This window comes from Coregonus clupeaformis, chromosome 11 (assembly GCF_020615455.1).
Source record: "Coregonus clupeaformis isolate EN_2021a chromosome 11, ASM2061545v1, whole genome shotgun sequence".
Taxonomy (NCBI): Eukaryota; Metazoa; Chordata; class Actinopteri; order Salmoniformes; family Salmonidae; genus Coregonus; species Coregonus clupeaformis.
In genome coordinates, this window is record NC_059202.1 from 14,616,024 (window position 1) to 14,640,796 (window position 24,773).

The following is a 24,773-nucleotide window of genomic DNA, read 5'->3' on the forward strand; positions in this document are numbered from 1 at the left end:
GCACAGCATCCTTTCATCCTGTCATCCTGTCAGTCAAGTGCTTAAAATTATGGTTAATTTAATGTCTTCAAGTGAGATTAATGACATTAACAATTCTTAGAACAAACCCTCCGAAGATGAAAGAAATAAGAAACAAAAGCACATTTGCTAAAACTTTGATATACAGTAATGCTTTGATACAATGCCAATTAGATCACATGCATTCTTCTCCTGAAATCTATTCACATCCTCTATTATAATTACACCACTCTGATATGGCACAATAGGAGGATAGCCAGTTGGCTAGGTTATAAAACACAGAGCAGTGCTGTGAAAAAGATGGCTGATGGCCTGTGAGTGGTGACACTGACACCGTGTTAGCATGGCCTGGACATAAGTCTGTACTGCTCGTCATGTAGATCCGCTCTGGTCTGGTGACAATGACACCCTGACACCCGGCAGCCTGCCAGGCCGGGTCCACTGTGCGGGGCGGGCGGTGTGGTGTGTGGTGCAGTGGACGGTTTAGGAGGGATAATTGTGTGTCTCTAAGACCAGTTTGCAGTCCTACTCAGATGATTAATAAAGAATCCTCAGCTTTTGAACACGCCGTTCACCTCCTTCACCACTAATGAATGGCTCATCGGAAAAGGCCCTGCATTTCGCCAAAGCCTATTTCACCTATTACCCACTGGTTTAATAAAGGCCTTCTCTGCATATACTGAGGGCTTATTAAGCCAGCCTGGTTCATGTAAACCCTCCACGGAAAGTCTTTTTGCAAAGTGTGTTTTTCTAATGAATTAAAGATGGCTCCCTTCTCCCTCCCTGCCTGGTAAACACGGCTGCCTGCCTGCTACATCATTTACATGCAGATTTATACAAATGAGCGCCATGCTTAATGCAGACTTCAGATAATGCCTGGTTAAAAGTGAAAGACATTCAAAACAGAGTATGTGGAATCATAAGCAGACGTAAAGTTGGTATATTACAAAGCAGCTCTTAATCACTGTCATCTTTTGTACTTGCGTTTTGTCTTATCTGAAAGAGAAATGATCATACATCCGGTTTTGTATTTCCAGGAGATTCACTGTAGTCTGAATGCTACCCAGGGTGTACTGTACTGTATGTCAGTGTCTGGCCTTTCTGTGAATGGGTCTGTCTGTCCTAACATTGACCTTCTGGTGTATGGGGTTTTTACCAGCTACTGTGAGCTGAGCTGACTGTGGGAGAAGCAAATCACAGCTGAGACTGTGAGAGCAGTTCCTGATCTGACAAAAACAGGCGCTGGTGTGAAAATGGCTCAATTAGGATGGCCATAACCTCGTTAAGGCCCACGTGGAGCCAGCTAGGGGCATGGATCTTTTATTTCTCTGGCTCAGCCAATATTGCTTCAGCACATTCAAATGTGTGGCTGATAGGGCTCAGGAGCCCTGGATGTGTCAGAGAGGGCTCTCCTGTTAGACACTTAAACAAAGAAGGAGCTGCTCCCTCAGCAGAGCCACAATTACCCATGCTGTTTTCCCGGAGAGAGAACAAAACACAGCCCAGCACCAGCCAGCTAGGCTTCTCTCTCTTCTACAGGCTAATAGCAGGGTTTCAGTCCTTCAGCTTTATGGCCCTGTGTAGCTCAGTTGGTAGAGCATGGCGCTTGCAACGCCAGTATGAAAATGTATGCACTCACTAACTGTAAGTCGCTCTCGATAAGAGTGTCTGCTAAATGACTAAAATGTAAATGTTATGGCTGGCAACATGATGTCACAAAACACCATGTATATCCAGTAGCCACAGATCAAAGCAATAGTCTTAAATCCTGGGTTTTTGTCTCTGAAAGGTAATAATGATAAGGGTAATTTTTTCAGGCTTCTGTCTGCGAGGGAACTGAAGGGAACACACTGTATTTTCTCGGAGGAAGTTAGATGCACACAGACAGATGATCACGGTGGCTGTTGGGCAGTCGATAGTGCTATCCGTTGGCTGCCACTGACGGTGTGTCTCTGACAATTAGGCTGGTGTCTGACAGCGAGGATGGTTCAGACACTGTGTTAAGAGACTTTGTCATATTCACAGACCATCAGAATGCAGGTCGGCCCCAGCTGAGGTCATTCATCCCCTATTACCGATGGCCCTATTAACCGGCCCCATGACCTGTGTGGTGGTAAATGAGAGCGGGGAGGTTCAGTCATTTATATAACCAATGTCAGGGTGCGTTGGACATGGACGCCCCCCTCTGCAGAGCGTCTCATCAGCCTCTCTGATCAAATGGGGATGCATAATACATCAGACAGCCAGTAAGTGGAGGAAAGACATTCATCACTGTCCACCTTTCAAATTAGATCCCACAGACATGGCAATCAGTCAGACACATCAGCTATGGGTGAGAGCTGGCTCTCATACGGAAGGAGGGAGACTGACTGTGTAGGGCTGTGTGTGGATCCCCATTAAGTTTTAACAAACCTTACAATAACCTACGTACAATATACAGTTGAAGTCGGAAGTTTACATACAGATAGGTTGGAGTCATTAAAACTCGTTTTTCAACCACTCCACACATTTCTTGTTAACAAACTATAGTTTTGGCAAGTCGGTTAGGACATCTACTTTGTGCATGACACAAGTAATTTTTCCAACAATTGTTTACAGATGATTTCACTTATAATTCACTGTATCACAATTCCAGTGGGTCAGAAGTTTACATACACTAAGTTGACTGTGCCTTTAAACAGCTTGGAAAATTCCAGAAAATGATGTCATGGCTTTAGAAGCTTCTGATAGGCTAATTGACATCATTCGAGTCAATTGGAGATGTACCTGTGGATGTATTTCAAGGCCTACCTTCAAACTCAGTGCCTCTTTGCTTGACATCATGGGAAAATCAAAAGAAATCAGCCAAGACCTCGGAAAAACAATTGTTGACCTCCACAAGTCTGGTTCATCCTTGGGAGCAATTTCCAAATGCCTGAAGGTACCACGTTCATCTGTACAAACAATAGTACGCAAGTATAAACACCATGGGACCACGCAGCCGTCATACCGCTCAGGAAGGAGACGCATTCTGTCTCCTAGAGATTAACGTACTTTGGTGCAAAAAGTGCAAATCAATCCCAGAACAACAGCAAAGGACCTAGTGAAGATGCTGGCGGAAACAGGTACAAAAGGATCTATATCCACAGTAAAAAGAGTCCTATATCGACATAACCTGAAAGGCCGCTCAGCAAGGAAGAAGCCACTGCTCAAAAACCGCCATAAAAAAGCCAGACTACGGTTTGCAACTGCACATGGGGACAAAGATCGTACTTTTTGGAGAAATGTCCTCTGGTCTGATGAAACAAAAATAGAACTGTTTGGCCATAATGACCATCGTTATGTTTGGAGGAAAAAGGGGGATGCTTGCAAGCCGAAGAACACCATCCCAACTGTGAAGCACGGGGGTGGCGGCATCATGCTGTGGGGGTGCATTGCTGCAGGAGGGACTGGTGCACTTCACAAAATAGATGGCATCATGAGGAAGGAAAATTATGTGGATATATTGAAGCAACATCTCAAGACATCAGTCAGGAAGTTAAAGCTTGGTCACAAATGGATCTTCTAAATGGACAATGACCCCAAGCACACTTCCAAAGTTGTGGCAAAATGGCTTAAGGACAACAAAGTCAAGGTATTGGAGTGGCCATCACAAAGCCCTGACATCAATCCTATAGAAAATGTGTCGGCAGAATTGAAAAAGCGTGTGCGAGCAAGGAGGCCTACAAACCTGACTCAGTTACACCAGCTCTGTCAGGAGGAAAGGGCCAAAATTCACCGAACTTATTGTGGGAAGCTTGTGGAAGGCTACCCGAAACGTTTGACCCAAGTTAAACAATTTAAAGGCAATGCTACCAAATACTAATCGAGTGTATGTAAACTTCTGACCCACTGGGAATGTGATGAAATAAATAAAAGCTGAAATAAATAATTATCTCTATTATTATTCTGACATTTCACATTCTTAAAATAAAGTGGTGATCCTAACTGACCTAATACAGGGAATTTTTACTAGGATTAAATGTCAGGAATTGTGAAAAACTGAGTTTAAATGTATTTGGCTAAGGTGTATGTAAACTTCCGACTTCAACTGTACCTTCAGTGAATAAACTGGACTTTTAGCAGTAGTATTGTTCCCTCTATGTTACCCAAAATGTCCTTTGTCTTATGTGGTGGTGTGCAGTGGTGATTGTCTGCCCAGACAGTATTTGTGTGTAAGAGGAAGAAGGGACTGCCAAAACTGTTTTTAATTTCCTACTCTGTTTTCCATTCAGTTTGCTTTTAGCGTGCAATGGCAGTAGTAAACTGCATCCACTTGAATGCAATGTGCAAAATGTGGACTTCTCCATTATATTTAAATGGAAAGGTTTTAGGGAAAGCAGGCAATGTGTTGGGATAGCAACCATTCAAGTGTAAAGGTTTTATGGATTGTGGCATTTTGAGATTGAACTCGCCTCAGTAGTATCATGGCTAGGCCTCTTTTCACATGACTTTATCTACCCCCCCTATTCTTACCTCCTCCCCACTTGTTAGGCCAAAACCACAATGTGTCTCCAATTAGGAAGGTGTGTAGACCACTCAGGTGCACAGACAACAACTCTTGGAATGCATCTCATCTATATCTTCAGGAACATCTGTGGCTAGTCAGGAATGATTTTCATGTCAAGTTGTCTTTCTCTGAACCCATGTCTAATCATCACTTTTTCCCTTCTCTTTTCCCTCCATGTTTTTGTCCTGCTGCCTGTGGCCTCATCATTGTTTACATGACTCCAGGTAAGGAACATATTTTGGGGAACATAGACTACAGCATGAATGGTGTAATGTGAAGTAGCTACAACATTCAGATACTAAATCATTGTCCCTTTGGTGTACATAGTACAAATGCAATGGCACACTACTGATGCAGTGTTATTTGTGAGCAGACAAAATGAAGCCTAAACTACCAGAGAAATTCTCCAGGCCCTAAAGAGAGAACATTAACTTCATTTCAACAACTGTACAATAAGCATCCAAACGTTTCTCAAGACATTTCATAAAGCTAACTCATTTGGACTTAACTCAATTACGTCAGTTGAATTCCACTGGAATTGCACATAAAATCTCAATCTGCATGTTCTATTACAGAGTAAAAACATAGAAAGTCCTTTCTCCTACTCTGAAATCACTGTTAATTATACTTGAGTCAAGCCAAACTGAGCACTTGTTTGTAATCGAAGCAGTTACGTATCTGTCTCTTGGTCCTCCTCAGTAATTACACACTGTGAAAGAGGACTTATTTAAGAGTCTAGTTCGTTCAAATCAAAGCTCAATCTGGTCAAGCAAATCCTTGCTATCAAGCTCCTGTTGTAATGACAGAGATGAACCAGGATGGTAACTGAATCTAAATAACAGACAGTGGAACAGAAACAGATCCTATTATCAGATTCCAGATGAAGGCTGAGTTCCATGGCTCATGGAGGATGTATGGTCCTGTGGTGTCAGCAACTGTCAGAGTTTCCTCAGGACCTCTAATTGGCTTTGAAATGGAAACAATTAGTCTAGCAGCTTAGATGGTCTGTTGTTGCTCCTTAAAACGTCTTGGACCTAAAATTAATCATGCGATCCAAAGGGGATTTTAATATTACTGGAAGTGTGCTGACAGGCTGAAGATTTGTTTTTATGGACCTCTACTCTTTTCAGTACGTGTTTAATGCCCCGCTAATGTTGTACTAATGAAATCAAGGAGGACAGAAGGTTTATTGAGGAATCGACTGTCTATCGCAACAGTCTGCTTAGTTGTAGGCATAAAACTGTAGAATACATAGAAATAGTAAACCTATGGCGTCTATTGATTTAGTTAACTAACATAATCAATAATTAGGCCAAGGGTTCGGTTGTAGAAGCCTATCCCCTGTGCTGTGAGTTCAAATGAGTGGCGAACTCTGGAGCAGTGCTCAGAGTGGGTTGGAAGGACTCCTCTGTTTCTTCAGATGTCTGCTTTTAATTTGTCTCAGTGCGCCTGAGGAAAGGTCATGAGCCAGATGCTTTCACCCTCCACTAGCACTGCTGCTCCTCTGCTTTCCACTCGAGGAAGAATAGAGAGAGAGAGAGAGAGAGAGAGAGAGAGAGAGAGAGAGAGAGAGAGAGAGAGAGAGAATATCTTGGTATTTCTTAACGTGTGGTGCGCTGCCTTCATTTCCCCTATGAAGGGACGTCCTCATTTATTGTGCAGGCCTGTCGGACAGAGTACCAGCTCATTTGTAGGATAGTGGAGGGGCTGGTTGGGATGGCCGGGGAGGCCTAGCTATCCATATCTGACAGGATCTACATGCTTATTGTGGTGTTGAGGTGACAGAGCAGCTCCCAGAGGATTCCCCCTCTCCCCACTGTGACAGGTGGATCCCACTCCTACCCCTGCTACCCTCTTCTCTTTCAGAACCCCACCCCTACCGCTACCCACCTCTCTCAGAGCAGCACCCCTCTATTTACTCTGTAGGGAGAGTCAACTTTGCCTAACAGAAGGTGTAAAAAGACCCCCAACTATGAAAAAATATATAAAGAGGTTGATTGAACATGGAAAGAGGAGAATGTTCTGGTCATTCTGGTTAGTAATGTAAGCAAGTGGAGCTTTGTTTTGACTTTTTCCACATGTATATTACTTTACTTTTGAAAGACTCACTGTCTCTGGTATTCTTGATTCTTTAGTTTACATAAAATGTTTGAGAATATCCACAATTCTAAAAGCTATCATAGATGAAGGGGCCTCACCATGGGGACACTTTTTACGGCGCTGCAACGCATGTTTAATTGAACATACTGTACTTTAGTACATTCTGTACAAATTCACTCTGTATCATGAATTCATGCATACATACATGCGTGCATAGGACTGCTGCTTCGAGGGAGAGTATTAGTTTAGGGAAGGAAAGAACTATGTTACAAATTCCTTGGGTGTTTTGCAGCATGTTTTACTACACCAAATGAGATCACGTACAGGGGAACAGATATTCAATGGTAACTGAGGGAAAACGCTTTTAATAGGTTCTGACCTTAAGGCAATAATTGATTCAATGCACTCCATCACAATTCATTTATTTCTCAGAGAAGTAGACATGGAATTCTCCATTTTATATGCAGGGGGTATAAGGATTGCTGCAAGGAGACACAATTACTCACATGAAAGGGCCCTTGCTAAATGAGCTTTGCATTTAACAAACACAACTAGAAATAGGCATATGTAAACAGCTATGCATATGTAAATCAACCATCATGATTTATGAAGTTGAAAGAATGTAGTTGCTTGGAAGTGGCTCTGTGGAGTGTTGAAAAAGCCATTGAGAATCACGTCATTCTCCTGCTTTTATTAGTGTCTAATGAGATGTATCACAGTTATTCTAACCAGGAGACATGAGCAGGTAATAGATGACCCAAAACCTCATCTGAAATGAACAGCTCGTTGGAGACCATAAACTGTAATGTATTTAGTAATATGTTACCGCTTGTTCATATTAGGCCCTATGGAAGTTAATCGAGGGCATTTGAACCAGTGTTAATTTCGTTAACAAAAATAATGACTAAAATATTAATCAGACACCTATTTTTCAGTGTCAATTGCAGGGCTCTAAGCTGACCTTTTTTTACAAGGAGCATGTGTGTGCCTAAGTTGAAAAACATTAGGCGTACAATAAGAAATGTAGGACAATTTAAAATATTTGAGGTATTAAAGCTAGAATCCTTAATTTTTCCAGACGCACTGGTGTTCCTAAATAAAAATGTCAGGTCACACAGCAAAATAATTTAGCACATATGCGAGTAAAATGGTCGCACTGTAGAGCCATGAATTGACAAGACTATAACTGACTAAATAGACCCAGAAAAAACTATAACTAAACGAAAATGATTTTTCATTTCAGTTGACTAAAATGAGACGAGACATAATTATGTGTGACTAAAATCTGACTGCTAAGTGGACTGGACAAGGGTTTTTGGAGAGATTGAGAGCTTTTCAGTGATAAGCACAATTCATATTAGCAGCACAGATGATCAGCGCAGTTCTGTTCAGCAGTGGGAAGAATGAGTCACACCCGACAAACAGCCTACATCAGCTGGTGAGCTGCAGGGGAGCAAGCGATGAGTGTGGGTAGACAGGCAGACAGGCTCCGCTCTGGCTCTGCGTCCGATTATACACATCGTGCAGGTGACTCTCTTGCTTCACCTTAGCTAATCAGTCACCACTAGCCTTCTAGTTAACTACCCTTTGCCTGGTTAAGATACACAATCTTTATGAAATTAAAAACAATATCAGCATTGCGTTTAATAGTAAAACAACAGCCTAGCTATGTTTTTCTCTCTCTTGAGTAGGCTATAGAACAGAGGAGGTTGGTGGCACCTTAATTGGGGAGGACGGGCTCGTGGTAATGGCTGGAGCAGAATAGGTGGAATGGTAGCAAATACATCAAACATGTTTGATGACATTTCATTTACTCCGTCCCAGACATTATTATGAGCCATCCTCCCCTCAGCAGCCTCCACTAGTATAGAAAGGTAGGCTGTCTTTCAATTTGTAGTCTCGCTCATCTCTCCCACTTGTCCCACAGCATTTCATATACAGGTTCTGTAGCCAACGTAGCCAAGTCTCCCTCTTTTTTCTCAGAGAAAATGGCTTGATTCTAGCTCTTAGACTACCGTTCAAAAGACATTACCCATAATGCCAGCGCTACGTTTTTTTCTTTCTATCGTGCATTGGCGGGCCGCATTTTACATTCATAAAGCATATCGTGGGCTGTTCTAAAACTTGCGGACTGGACAGTTAACAATTTTTTTAGGCTACATCTTACCTCATTAGCTAACAATAGCTAACAACCTTGGGTGTGTTCAGCAGGACCTAACGTTTTGGAATGTTCAGATATAAATATGCAATGTAGAACAAACATGCCTCTCTGACATGTTGAATAAGGAATATAGTCGCTCTATTCATGGAATTTCTATCTGCAACGTTTAATAACGTTTTTCAACTGAATGTGGCCCTGGTAACATTACCAGTAGCCTATATGCAAACGTTTGGTGGCACAGAAAGAAAGGAAAAGGGATAGCAAACAATTTATTGACCAAATTCCTTTTGCCACTATGCTATATCTGACTGGGTAAATCACTTTATTTTGAGTTAAGGTGGACCCAGTGACAACTCTTGAGCACTGTGGTGTCTGTGGCACATTGATAACAATGGCAATGACGTGACTCAGTGATGGTGGTGCAACCCTTAATACTTTGCCAATACTTTGCGGCACCATCTGGTGATTGTGCTACTCTCTCTCTCTCTCTCTGCACTTGTATATGTCTGTTTGTTTTGTATGTAATGTGCAATATCTTTGTAGGCTGAATTTACATGGCCTGCCTGTTAACTTGCACGATTCTTGCCATTCTCCTTCAACCTCTCTCATCAACGAGCTGTTTTTGCCCACAGGACTGCCGCTGTCTAGATGTTTTTTGTCTGTCACACCATTCTCGGTAAACCCTAGACTCTGTTGTGTGTGAAAAGCCCAGGAGGGCGTATTTTCTGAGATACTGGATCCTGCGCGCCTGGCACCGATGATCATACCACACTCAAAGTTGCTAAGGTCACTCGTTTCGCCCATTCTAACGTTCAATCGAATACTAACTGAATGCCTTGATGCCTGTCTGCCTGCTTTATATAGCAAGCCACGGCCATGTGGCTCACTGTAGGAGCGACCCATTTTCGTGAACGGGTGATGTACTTAATAAACTGGCCGGTGAGTGTATGTTTGTACATGTTTCTGCTGTTGGGAAGAGAATAGAATGTAATGCAGAAAAATATGTTGGTAGGACAATGCTATGTATGTTTGTGCACATAGAGGTCAGTGATTTAGGTTTACTATAGGTTAATGAGGCAATACATGTGATGCGACTAAAATGTGACTAAAATTAAAGGGCATTTAGTTGACTAAATGGCCCACTGTTTTCGTAATTTCTACAATAACTAGACTAAATCATTATTCAAATGACAAAAATGTGAATAAGACTTAATGATATTTTAGTTAAAATGACTAAGACTAGACTAAATAAAAAAAAGAGTGCCAAAATTAACACTGATCTGAACCCTGTCAAAGTCGGTTTCCTAGCTATCTCCTATACAGTATATGGTGAAGTCTAAATGTTGCCTTTAACACATGGTTTCACCAACCAACACGGTGGCCTGAAATAGAGGGAAAAACAAGTGGGATCAAACAGGTCTGTGTTTGTTTGTTTTGTCCACTCGTTACATTAATAAATATATATATATATATTTTAGCAGACTCTTCAGATGTCCCACAGACCACAGCGGGTATACAGAAAATAAAGCTGCCTTACTTTGGCAACTGACACACATACACACACACAGCCATACACAGACTTTTTATAGCATCAACAAGGGGAGTGTCAGAGGAGTCAAAACGTCTGAGTAAGTGTTTGACTCAGCTCAACCCCTCATAGACACTTTTAATGGAGTGTGCTCTCCACCCTTCACCCAAGAATGAGACCAGATGAAGTTTAGTGTGTGGCACCCCTTGTGTGCCACCCCTCTCTCTCTTTTCTCCCTTTCCCCTCTCCCTCCCTCTTCCTCCCTCTCCCTTCCTCTTCCTCCCTCCCTCCCTCTCTTTGTATCTAAAAAGTAGTAGAAAGAGGAAGTTAATTATATAACAACCACCACACTGTCTCTTTAAATGGGGATTACAAAAAGAGAAATTGAGACCAAGGGAAAAGGAGGGTTGCGGGGGGGTCGTGAGTGTAAAAATAAGGCGGCCGGCAGGAGCGGAGCTGCAAGGTCACCTCTGCTGTAGTGTCGGGCCAGGGCTGTCGGATCGAAGGCATGGCGAATGGGCTGCTGTGGTATGGACCGGTCTCCCAGGAATGCTTCAGGAAGACCTGCTGCCATACCTGAGGCAGCTGCTCATTTATCTGGAATGCGGCTCTCCGACTGCTAACGACCAGCTCAAATTGGACTATTTTTTCCCATTTGTCAGCCAACCAGCTGCACTGGCTCAGCTGCGCATCTGTGCGGAGGGAAGGTGTAGGACAATGAAAGTTTGACAATTTTTCTCACTCTTGATTTTTTGTCTCTTTTTGTGCAGTTTGAGAGAGTTCACCATTGTTTTTATCTGTCTGTCAGACTGAGTCTGTCCTGGCACTGCCTCATAGGAAATAAGCATCTTTGGCATCTGGAAGAGTTGTTTCCCGTGACATATTTTAGGTCTCTTCACGGCAGGAGGTCCTCAGTATTACTGAAAATCTAGTTGTATTGGAGGATATTTAACTTTGTGTGTGGTTTTCTCCAGTGGCAGAATTTGATGTATTACTCATAATCACGGCATTGCGTACATGTAAGCTCTACTGTACGTCCAAATCACAATGAGAAAGAATGCAAAAATGATCGATTAAGTGAATCAATTGCAAGTAAATGCAATATTTAAGTCAATGTAATATATTGTTACAGTAACACAAGCACATTGCTATAATTATTTCTTCCACTACTATTTCCTTAATTGCTTTAAAGTATTTATACATCTCTTGTAAAAAAAGTTTTTTATTTTAAAGGTGGCAAAAAAATCTAACCAACAACAGTATTTGCAAACCATAGGAAAGAAAGTTTTAGAAACTCACCTCAGTTTTTCCTCTCCATACTCAAACTGAAGTTAGAAAAACATCAGAATGTGTCTTGTTCCGTCCTGAGGTAAAGGGAACCAACATAACTATTTACAGACCTGACTGCCTTAATGAAACAGGTTCTTAATATTGGAGAAGGGCTTCTAACACATAGATAAAATAAGCCTTGTTAAGCTCATTCTTTCCAGCTCCTCTGGATGGCCAGATGTTGTGGTCAACACCTCAGCACCTTTCATGCTGTCTCTTTACCTGTGCTACCCTATCCTAGCAAAAAAAGTGTATTTTACTCTAGCAATTATACTGTACATAAACGGACGGATTAACATTTTGTAGTCACAAAAACATGAATCAAGTATTCTACAAGTGTCTCTCTGCTCCTGCATGTGTGTGTTCTTCCAGCTATGTTACATATGACCTCAAATATCATACAGTGCCTTCAGAAAGTATGCAGACCCCTTGACTTTTTCGACATTTTGTTACGTAACAGCCTTATATAAAACATGTTTATTTTTTATTTTAAGCAATCTACACACAATACCCCATAATGACAAAGTGAAAACAGGTTTTTAGAAATGTTTGAAAATGTATAAAAAAAAAAAAACAGAAATACTTTATTTACATACGTTTTCAGACCCTTTGCTATGAGACTCGAAACTGAGCTCAGGTGCATCCTGTTTCCATTGATCATCCTTGAGATGGTTCTACAACTTGATTGGATTCCACCTGTGGTAAATTCAATTGATTGGACATGATTTGGAAAGGACCAAACCTGTCTATATAAGGTCCCACAGTTGACAGTGCATGTCAGAGCAAAAACCAAGCCATGAGGTCGAAGGAATTGTCCGTAGACCTCCGTGACAGGATTGTATCGAGGCACAGATCTGGGGAAGGGTACCAAAAAAATGTATGCAGCAATGAAGGTCCCCAAAAACACAGTGGGCTCCTTCATTCTTAAATGAAAGAAGTTTGGAACCACCAATACTCTTCCTAGAGCTGGCCGCCCGGACAAACTAAGCAATCGGGGGAGAAGGGTCTTGGTCAGGGAGGTGACCAAGAACCCAATGGTCACTCTGACAGAGCTCTAGAGTTCCTCTGTGGAGATGGGAGAACCTTCCAGAAGTACAACTATCTCTGCAGCGCTCCACCAATCAGGCCTTTATGGTAGAGTGGCCAGACGGAAGCCACTCCTCAGTAAAAGTCACATGACAGCCCGCTTGGATTTTGCCAAAAGGCACCTAAAGACTCTCAGACCATGTGAAACAAGATTCTCTGGTCTGATGAAACCAATATTGAACTCTCTGGCCTGAATGCCAAGCGTCACGTCTGGAGGAAACCTGGCACCATCCCTATGGTGAAGCATGGTGGTGGCAGCATCATGCTGTGTGGATGTTTTTCAGTGGCAGGGACTGGGAGACTAGTCACGATCGAGGGAAAGATGAACGGAGCAAAGTATAGAGAGATCCTTGATGAAAACCTGCTCCAGAGCGCTCAGGACCTCAGACTTGACCTCAACAGGACAACGACCCTAAGCACACAGCCAAGACAATGCAGGAGTGGGTTCGGAACAAGTCTCTGAATGTCCTTGAGTGGCCCAGCCAGAGCCCGGACTTGAACCCGATCGAATATCTCTGGAGAGACATGAAAATAGCCGTGCAGCAACGCTCCCCATCCAACCGGACAGAGCTTGGGAGAAACTCCCCAAATACAGGTGTTCTAAGCTTAATAAACTAGCTAAAATTTCTACAAACCTGTTTTTGCTTTGTCATTATGGGGTATTGTGTGTAGATTGATGAGGGGGAAAAAACAATTTAATACATTTTAGAATAAAGCTGTAACGTAACAAAATGTGAAAAAAGTAATGGGGTCTGAATACTTTCCGAAGGCTCATGCTACATACAGTGCCCCAAACTGTAGCCAGTTGGAGAATGGATGTGGTGTGGTATTGAATAGGTGCTTAGTGTCAGATAGGGCATTGTGTGGATCTATTATTCAAGTGGGGAGAAAGTTTTTTTTTTTTATGTAGGGGCTAGATCAGCTTTAATATTGCAGATAGATTGTAACTTCCATCAATGTAATTGTCTGCATCACTTCCAATCCCCCATATGTTTTTTGTTCTCCAAATATATATATATATATATATATATACAGTGGGGGAAAAAAGTATTTAGTCAGCCACCTATTGTGCAAGTTCTCCCACTTAAAAAGATGAGAGAGGCCTGTAATTTTCATCATAGGTACATGTCAACTATGACAGACAAATTGAGAAAAAAAAATCCAGAAAATCACATTGTAGGATTTTTAATGAATTTATTTACAAATTATGGTGGAAAATAAGTATTTGGTCACCTACAAACAAGCAATATTTCTGGCTCTCACAGACCTGTAACTTCTTCTTTAAGAGGCTCCTCTGTCCTCCACTCGTTACCTGTCTTAATGGCACCTGTTTGAACTTGTTATCAGTATAAAAGACACCTGTCCACAACCTCAAACAGTCACACTCCAAACTCCACTATGGCCAAGACCAAAGAGCTGTCAAAGGACACCAGAAACAAAATTGTAGACCTGCACCAGGCTGGGAAGACTGAATCTGCAATAGGTAAGCAGCTTGGTTTGAAGAAATCAACTGTGGGAGCAATTATTAGGAAATGGAAGACATACAAGACCACTGATAATCTCCCTCGATCTGGGGCTCCACGCAAGATCTCACCCCGTTGGGTCAAAATGATCACAGGAACGGTGAGCAAAAATCCCAGAACCACACGGGGGGACCTAGTGAATGAACTGCAGAGAGCTGGGACCAAAGTAACAAAGCCTACCATCAGTAACACACTACGCCACCAGGGACTCAAATCCTGCAGTGCCAGACGTGTCCCCCTGCTTAAACCAGTACATGTCCAGGCCCGTCCGAAGTTTGCTAGAGTGCATTTGGATTATCCAAAAGAGGATTGGGAGAATGTCATATGGTCAGATGAAACCAAAATATAACTTTTTGGTAAAAACTCAACTCGTCGTGTTTGGAGGACAAAGAATGCTGAGTTGCATCCAAAGAACACCATACCTACTGTGAAGCATGGGTTGGAAACATCATGCTTTGGGGCTGTTTTTCTGCAAAGGGACCAGGACGACTGATCCGTGTAAAGGAAAGAATGAATGGGGCCATGTATCGTGAGATTTTGAGTGAAAACCTCCTTCCATCAGCAAGGGCATTGAAGATGAAACGTGGCTGGGTCTTTCAGCATGACAATGATCCCAAACACACCACCCGGGCAACGAAGGAGTGGCTTCGTAAGAAGCATTTCAAGGTCCTGGAGTGGCCTAGCCAGTCTCCAGATCTCAACCCCATAGAAAATCTTTGGAGGGAGTTGAAAGTCCGTGTTGCCCAGCGACAGCCCCAAAACATCACTGCTCTAGAGGAGATCTGCATGGAGGAATGGGCCAAAATACCAGCAACAGTGTGTGAAAACCTTGTGAAGACTTACAGAAAACATTTGACCTGTGTCATTGCCAACAAAGGGTATATAAGAAAGTATTGAGAAACTTTTGTTATTGACCAAATACTTATATTGCACCATAATTTGCAAATAAATATATAAAAAATCCTACAATGTGATTATCTGGATTTTTTTTCTCATTTTGTCTGTCATAGTTGACGTGTACCTATGATGAAAATTACAGGCCTCTCTCATCTTTTTAAGTGGGAGAACTTGCACAATTGGTGGCTGACTAAATACTTTTTTCCCCCACTGTATATATATACAGTGGGGAGAACAAGTATTTGATACACTGCCGAATTTGCAGGTTTTCCTACTTACAAAGCATGTAGAGGTCTGTAATTTTTATCATAGGTACACTTCAACTGTGAGACGGAATCTAAAACAAAAATCCAGAAAATCACATTGTATGATTTTTAAGTAATTCATTTGCATTTTATTGCATGACATAAGTATTTGATACATCAGAAAAGCAGAACTTAATATTTGGTAAAGAAACCTTTGTTTGCAATTACAGAGATCATACGTTTCCTGTAGGTCTTGACCAGGTTTGCACACACTGCAGCAGGGATTTTGGCCCACTCCTCCATACAGACCTTCTCCAGATCCTTCAGGTTTCGGGGCTGTCGCTGGGCAGTATGGACTTTCAGCTCCCTCCAAAGATGTTCTATTGGGTTCAGGTCTGGAGACTGGCTAGGCCACTCCAGGACCTTGAGATGCCACTTACAGAGCCACTACTTAGTTGCACTGGCAGTGTGTTTCGGGTCGTTGTCATGCTGGAAGACCCAGCCACGACCCATCTTCAATGCTCTTACTGAGGGAAGGAGGTTGTTGGCCAAGATCTCGCGAAACATGGCCCCATCCATCCTCCCCTCAATACGGTGCAGTCGTCCTGTCCCCTTTGCAGAAAAGCATCCCCAAAGAATGATGTTTCCACCTCCATGCTTCACGGTTGGGATGGTGTTCTTGGGATTGTACTCATCCTTCTTCTTCCTCCAAACACGACGAGTGGAGTTTAGACCAAAAAGCTCTATTTTTGTCTCATCAGACCACATGACCTTCTCCCATTCCTCCTCTGGATCATCCAGATAGTCATTGACAAACTTCAGACGGGCCTGGACATGTGCTGGCTTGAGAAGGGGGAACTTGCGCAGGGTTTTAATCCATGACGGCGTAGTATGTTACTAATGGATTTCTTTGAGACTGTGGTCACAGCTCTCTTCAGATCATTGACCAGGTCCTGCCGTGTAGCTCTGGGCTGATCCCTCACCTTCCTCATGCTCATTGATGCCCCCGAGGTGAGATCTTGCATGGAGCCCCAGACCGAGGGTGATTGACCATCATCTTTAACTTCTTCCATTTTCTAATAATTGCGCCAATAGTTGTTGCCTTCTCACCAAGCTGCTTGCCTATTGTCCTGTAGCCCATCCCAGCCTAGTGCAGGTCTACAATTTTATCCCTGATGTCCTTACACAGCTCTCTGGCCATTGTGGAGAGGTTGGAGTCTGTTTGATTGAGTGTGTGGACAGGTGTCTTTTATACAGGTAACGAGTTCAAACAGGTGCAGTTAATACAGGTAATGAGTGGAGAACAGGAGGGCTTCTTAAAGAAAAACTAACAGGTCTGTGAGAGCCGGAATTCTTACTGGTTGGTAGGTGATCAAATAATTATGTCATGCAATAAAATGCAAATTAATTACTTAAAAATCATACAATGTGATTTTCTGGATTTTTGTTTTAGATTCCGTCTCTCACAGTTGAAGTGTACCTATGATAAAAATTACAGACCTCTACATGCTTTGTATATATAAATATACACATACATACAATCATACATACATATATTTTTTAAAATATATTTCCCTTTATTACTTTCCAACCCCACCACCCCTTCCCTAATTGGAGTAAACTAGTGAACAACAATGATTAGGCCTCTACTTCCAGCTTATATATACTATATACATTTTATGGACACAGTCAATTTTACAATAATTCTATTTTATTTGTTTTTACTGTCCATCCGGTTTGCTTCTATATGCCATATCTTTCTAACTGTGCTCTTTCACAAAAGCGCTCAACCTATAACCTATATACTTATTATGGACACAGTATGCTTACATTATTAGTTATCTTGTTGTTATTAGTTGTTGTTAGTTGTTATTAGTCCCATCCGTCAACCCCATTCAACACCACCCATCTATCTCTTAACACCATCCAAATTGGATTTCTATTTGCCATATATTTTTCAACTGTACTGTGATGTTTTACAAAAGTTCTGAACCTTTCTATTCTCATTGTTTCTACAGATTGTAAATTGAAAATAAACATTTTTGCTAAAAGTATTATTATATTATTGATCGATTGACTATGACTTTTCAGATCACCCAGTAATGCTATCTGCAGGGTTAGCTCCAGGTAAATATAGCAATCCTTTAACCATTCCTGGACCTGTGTCCAAAAACAAGCTACAAATGGACAGTACCGAAACAAATGATCTAATGATTCTGTCTCTTCGCAGCAAAGTTTCTTAGTATGAACAGCATATTTCAGTTTGTTTGGATGATGAAACCTTTTTGCAATAGGCTTGCAGTTGCAATCTTTCCTTTCATGTGATAAGTGTTACTGTAGCTTTGGATTTCTTCAAAATCATTTTCTAAACCTTTTCAACCTTTCATTACAGTTAGTGCCACATCATTTATTCTATGTATCAATGCAACTTTGAAGGTAGCTTTGCATGACAAAATAAAAAATACACCAGACAGTATGCATAATATACTTTAAATTATATTAGATATTTAAATTTAGAGGACAATTATAATTTATTTGGTATTGTGCTTGGCTTTTAGATTGATTTCATTTCCCATTGGAGTGCATATTTCCGTTTTCAACAGAGCATATGCAGAGGTGTTGTGCAGACACGGACACAGTAGCAGAGTGAACAGTTTATTATGAGAGTCTCCCTGTGGACTTCTTTGTTGTCAGCACTCTTGTTAATATGCATACAATTAGAATATATATTTTTATTGTAAATTGGATGCAGTGTGTAGGCACACACTAGTATTGCACACACTAGTATTGCACACACACACACACACACGCAGCGAGTGAGAAAGAAAGAGAGAATCCGTTTGTTGACATACGTAGATTGTAAAGTATTATGCTGTGAGTGCTCTATAATGCTCAATGAAACTTGTACAGTAATAAACAATGGCTTAATTATTTCTCACTGGTTTCAGAGACTGACTCAGATGCATTTGCAACTAACAAGTGAATGATTGGAAAGTAATAAAGGGAAATATATTTTTTTAAAGGATATGTATATATATATATATATATATATATATATATATATATATATATATATATATATATATATGTGTATATATGTATGCATATGTATATATATGTATGTATGTGTATATGTATGTGTGTGTTTGTATATGTATATTTACAGTTGAAGTCGGAAGTTTAAATACACTTAGGTTGGAGTCATTAAACCCATTTTTCAACCACCCACAAATGTCTTGTTAACAAACTATAGTTTTGGCAAGTCGGTTAGGACATCTACTTTGTGGATGACACAAGTAATTTTTCCAACAATTGTTTACAGACAGATTATTTCACTTATAATTCACTGTATCACAATTCCAGTGGGTCAGAAGTTTACATACACTAAGTTGACTGTGCCTTTAAACAGCTTGGAAAATTCCAGAAAATGATGTCATGACTTTAGAAGCTTCTGATAGGCTAATTGACATAATTTGAGTCAATTGGAGGTGTACCTGTGGATGTATTTCAAGGCCTACCTTCAAACTCAGTGCCTCTTTGCTTGACATCATTGGAAAATCAAAATAAATCAGCCAAGACCTCAGAAAAATAATTGTAGACCTCCACAAGTCTGGTTCATCCTTTGGAGCAATTTCCAAACGCCTGAAGGTACCACGTTCATCTGTACAAACAATAGTACGCAAGTATAAACACCATGGGACCACGCAGCCGTCATACCACTCAGGAAGGAGACGTGTTCTGTCTCCTAGAGATTAACGTACTTTGGTGCGAAAAGTGAAAATCAATCCCAGAACAACAGCAAAGGACCTTGTGAAGATGCTGGAGGAAACAGGTACAAAAGCATCTATATCCACAGTAAAATGAGTCCTATATCGACATAACCTGAAAGGCCGCTCAGCAAGGAAGAAGCCACTGCTCCAAAACCGCCATAAAAAAGCCAGACTAGGGTTTGCAACTGCACATGAGATCGTACTTTTTGGAGAAATGTCCTCTGGTCTGATGAAACAAAAATAGATCTGTTTGGCTATAATGACCATCTTTATATTTGGAGGAAAAAGGGGGATGCTTGCAAGCCAAAGAACACCATCCCAACTGTGAATCACGGGGGTGGCAGCATCATGCTGTTGGGGTGCTTTGCTGCAGGAGGGGCTGGTGCACTTCACAAAATAGATGGCGTCATGAGGAAGGAAAATTATGTGGATATATTGAAGCAACATCTCAAGACATCAGTCAGGAAGTTAAAGCTTGGTCGCAAATGGGTCTTCCAAATGGACAATGACCCCAAACATACTTCCAAAGTTGTGGCAAAATGGCTTAAGGACAACAAAGTCAAGGTATTGGAGTGGCCATCACAAAGCCCTCAATCCTATAGAAAATGTGTGGGCAGAACTGAAAAAGCGAGTGCGAGCAAGGAGGCCTACAAACCTGACTCATTTATACCAGCTCTGTCAGGAGGAATGGGCCAAAATTCACCCAACTTATTGTGGGAAGCTTGTGGAAGGCTACCCGAAACGTTTGACCCAAGTTAAACAATTTAAAGGCAATGCTACCAAATACTAATTGAGTGTATGTAAACTTCTGACCCACTGGGAATGTGATGAAAGAAATAAAAGCTGAAATAAATCATTCTCTCTACTATTATTCTGACATTTCACATTCTTAAAATAAAGTGGTGATCCTAACTGAACTAAAACAGGGAATTTTTACTAGGATTAAATGTTAGGAATTGTGAAAAACTGAGTTTAAATGTATTTGGCTAAGGTGTATGTAAACTTCTGACTTCAACTGTAGCTACACTAAATAAAGTGTTTTTCACTAATACATCAAAATAAACATTTTAAAAAAAGAATGATTTCAAAGTATTGGGGAAGCTGGTGTTAATCCTGACGTTGTCTGTGGCCAATTCCTTCATACATACTGTATATGGCAGCTCTTAAAATGGATATTCCTCTTCAATGACCCCACACTGATTTAAGATGACAGTTTTCTTACTGTAATAAGCACGTCAGCTGTTCACCTTTTCCAGCAAACGAACAGCTCAATAGTGCTATCACTACAGGAAAAACCCTCAAACTTGTTCAGTACAGGCATAGGCTAGTCAATCTGACAAGGTGTGAAAAGAGTCCTGATCTTCTCCTCTCTACCTCTCAGATCTCACTTTGATGGACGGCCTGTTCTGTGCTGTGAGTGGAGAGCAGTAATAGGCTACAGTACAATGTAAACTTGCCCAGCAGGTGCCATTTCTGTCTCCATCATGAGATTTAAGCACTTTTATTACAAGAAAGTCAAGTGGTTTGCTTTGTTCAATGCCAAAACTGGCACACAGCCCACATACTGTAATGCTTAGATCATGAACAAACCCACTGGGCACAGACGTCAATTCACATTTCATTTGCATATGTTTGTTTATAGTGCTGTATATCCATCTTGCTTCCTCTCTGTTTGTTTTTGTGTATGTGGTGTGTGTGTGTGTATTGTTCAGTCAGTGCCAGGACAGCTGAAGCTCTATGCTTGTCACTCTGGGTGCAGTGTAACAGGAAGTGACACGTTGTGTAGGACAGCGTAACATACAACACACAAATTAATTCTGATGTGTGATGGCAGGATGAAGCCAGTGGACACACCTGGGATTGGGTGAAGCCAGTGGACACACCTGTGATCCACGCTGGTCTTATCTTATATGACATTGTCTCTCTCATTGGTTACTAATGGTCCAGCATTCTGTGAACAACAAAGCCTAATGCTGAATATTGTCCTTGTCTGTGTTTACTTATGTTTGTCGACTGTATAATTTGTTTACCTTGTTTTTCTCTAAAATAAGATGGGATAATGAGAGAGAGGAGAAGTGGGAGGATCTTAATACTGAGGATCAAGGTTAATGAAGTCAACATACAATTAACTCACCAGAAAGCCATGGTGATACAATGTCTGTGTTACCCTTCTCTAATAACCACACAAGGCACTGCATGTCTCAACACTGGCGGGTTGCACCGTTCTTTTGTCATCCATCACAGTGTTATGGCATTTAAATACAATGGGGATGCACAGATGTTCCTTTAGTGGGGTTTTATTATCTTTGATGTCAATAACACACTACAGTACAGGACCATAAATATGAATTCATATTATAAAATAAACACCAGGCAATTTTTCAATGGGAACAAGGTGGTATGTTTTGTAAGTTCAGGGAAAAGGCCAAGTTTTATGCATTCTGTTGGTGTTTACTAAATAATCCTGCACAACAAGTGAAGCAGAAACTTAATTGTAACTAATTAGCTCCCTAGAGGTTTAATTGGATCTGCATTCTATATTCCCCAGTTTACCTGCAATATGTAAATCTTGCCTCCGTGTTGGGGGAGAAAAACACAGTCAGTGAGGTGGAGGGATGGAGGTAATGTGAGGCAGAATTAAGTCAAGTTGAAATTCGTCTGTAACAAGCTTAATTCTTCTGTCATGTTTGAGTCTCTTCACCCTGGAACACCCTTAAGATATTTTCTACCCCATCTAATTGATTGTGCAAGCTGTGATGTTACAGAGTGGCTCCCTGTTGGGGGAGGTCAGGTAATAGAAAGTCTTTGTTCAATGGTGAGATGTGATGGCATCACTGAATTGAAAATGACAATGTTTATTGTCAATGTAATGTACCTCACTGCAGCTCGCTCACCTAACGGAATTTGGAAATCTGTTTGGAATTTGTTCTGAGCATTCCTTTAAAGAAAGTGCGATTAATAATAAGGACAGTTGTTTCGTTTGCATGATTTCACTGGAGAAATGAAGACGCTAATATACCCCCACCACCATCTGTCCACCTTGACTTTGGAGTAAACTTATCTGGGGTAGACCCTCTGTAGCTCAGCTCACATTCCTTTTTCAAGTTCATCCATGTTGTCCTGGTTAGCTAGTTTGGTAGTTGGCCGCTGGGTTATTGTACATTTTCTCCTTGACAAATTACATGGGGGGTTAAAGGTTAAAAAAAACTATGTTGCAGCCAAAACAGAATATTGGGTCTGAGTGAGTGCAGCTTAAATCCCCAACTACAAAATTACAATGGAAGTATATTCAATCCAGACCCAGACCCTGGACTAGCGACAATACTGCAGTCCATCCTGTGTTGTTTCTATAGCAACTCCTGCTTTCTTGGACTGTACTGGTCTAGTCTGAACAAACAGTAAGTAGGCAAACTAGTAGAAATCAGATTTCTGATCACTTAAAGTTCTCTTTGTAAGACTGCTCTTTTCCTTTCATAAGTACAATAACAGTGCCCCTCCAAGCTGGTTTGGGTTTCACCATGAGAGGTGATCTCATCAACAAGGCTTTTAATTTGAAACAAGACCTTGCATAGATGTGTGAGTCTTGGAAAATACCTATTCTTAGACACTTTAACCAAAGTCATCTGTGACACTCTGCTTTGTCAGTATTTATAATCACTGTGATGAAATGTGGAGGAAAAAGAGAAAAGGATGGAATCACCAGGAAACTGTTAGCGAAATGTTGAGAGGCTGTTACATCATCACCAGGCTTTCCATTTGGCCACAGAGACTTGGACGGATGAAACTAAACTGGTTGTCATGTGTCAGCACGCAGACTGGTGGTGCTTTTGGTTCCCCATTGCTGGTGTATTTATTCCAATGAATATGGTACTGGAAAGCTAATTGTTCTGTTGGCGTAAGGTTGAGAGTGTAGTGTATTAGGATTATGTCTTTGTTAATGTTTTTCATGAAGAAATGGAATGTTGTTTATGTTAGTTCAAAAGTAGCCAGTTGTAGGGTGACGCCCCAGGGGAGACAGGTGATTGGACAGCAGAGGGAGCAACCCATATTTTTACATTGTTTATAAGTATATGCTGGAGGCAGGGGGTGTTAGAAACAGACAGATTAGTTTGGGACGCTGTTTCTCCAGACACTGCGGGTCTGTAAACTTATGCTGACATCTTGTGATATGAATAAAACTTCTAATCAAAGTGCAGCCTAAGCGGACTCTTTGTTTGACAGCAATAACCACCAGCATCCGACACGATAGACGACAAGAGCAATTTACTAGGCTACACTGTGGTTCAAAACATGGATATACCAGATATACTAGACATGTAAAAACACAGAACTAGATTTTTTAAACTTAATTTTCACTTTTATTGCAACATTAAAGTTGTATGTATGTCTGTGAATATTTCATTCCCTTATTATCCATGGTTAATAACTGTTACAGTTGAAATCGGAAGTTTGCATACACCTTAGCCAAATACATTTAAACTCAGTTTTTCACAATTCCTGACATTTAATCCTAGTAGAAATTCCCCTGTCTTAAGTCAGTTAGGATCACCACTTTATTTTAAGAATGTGAAATGTCAGAATAATAGAAGAGATAATTATTTATTTCAGCTTTTATTTATTTCATCACATTCCCTGTGGGTCAGAAGTTTACATACACTCAATTAGTATTTGGTAGCATTGCCTTTAAATTGTTTAACTTGGGTCAAACGTTTCGGGTAGCCTTCCACAAGCTTCCCACAATAAGTTGGGTGAATTTTGGCCCAATCCTCCTGACAGAGTGTCACGATCGTCAGGAATAGATGAGGACCAAGGCGCAGCGTTGCAGGCAAACATACTCTTTATTTAGCGACACGATCAAAAACAACAAAACGATATCGTGACAGTTCACGGTCTAACACAAACCGACTGGAAACAAAATCCCACAAACACGAATGAAAAACAGACTGTATAAATATGGCTCCCAATCAGAGACAGCCAGCAACACCTGACACTCGTTGCCTCTGATTGGGAGCCACTCTGGCCAACATAGAAATAGAACCCATAGAAACAAAAACACATTGATCTACACACCCTGGCTCAACATAACAGTGTCCCCAGAGCCAGGGCGTGACAGTACCCCCCCCTAAAGGCGCGGACTCCGACTGCGTCAACCAAATACCACAGGGGAGGGACCGGGTGGGCACTCCGCCTAGGCGGCGGATCCGGCTCCGGGCCTGATCCCCGCTCCCTCTCCAACCCCCCAAAGTACCCCTGGTCCGGTCTGGCCCCGCTGGCCGGAGCTGGACTGCACACTGATGGAGCGGATTGCTCTAGCTCCGGCGTAAAACATCTGACCAGTGCCGAACCAGGCACCAGTGGAACAGGCACGGGCCGTGCCGGACTGACGACGCCCACCACTGGCTTGGTGTGGAGAACAGGCACGGGCCGTGCTGGACTGACAACGCACACCACTGGCTTGGTGTGAGGAGCAGGAGTGAGCCGAACCGGGCTGACGAAACGCACCACTGACTTGGTGCGGGAGCAGGAACGGGCCGAGCCGGGCTGACGGGCGCACCACTGACTTGGTGCGGGAGCAGGAACGGGCCGAG

General features: G+C 41.6%; 1 protein-coding gene across 1 annotated transcript in view; it reads left to right on the forward strand.

Moving 5' to 3' along the window:
• The window catches only part of LOC121576616 (nuclear receptor ROR-alpha A-like), a 291,217-nt gene that overhangs the window by 59,239 nt on the left and 207,205 nt on the right, over positions 1–24,773 (forward strand). The window lies entirely within an intron of this gene.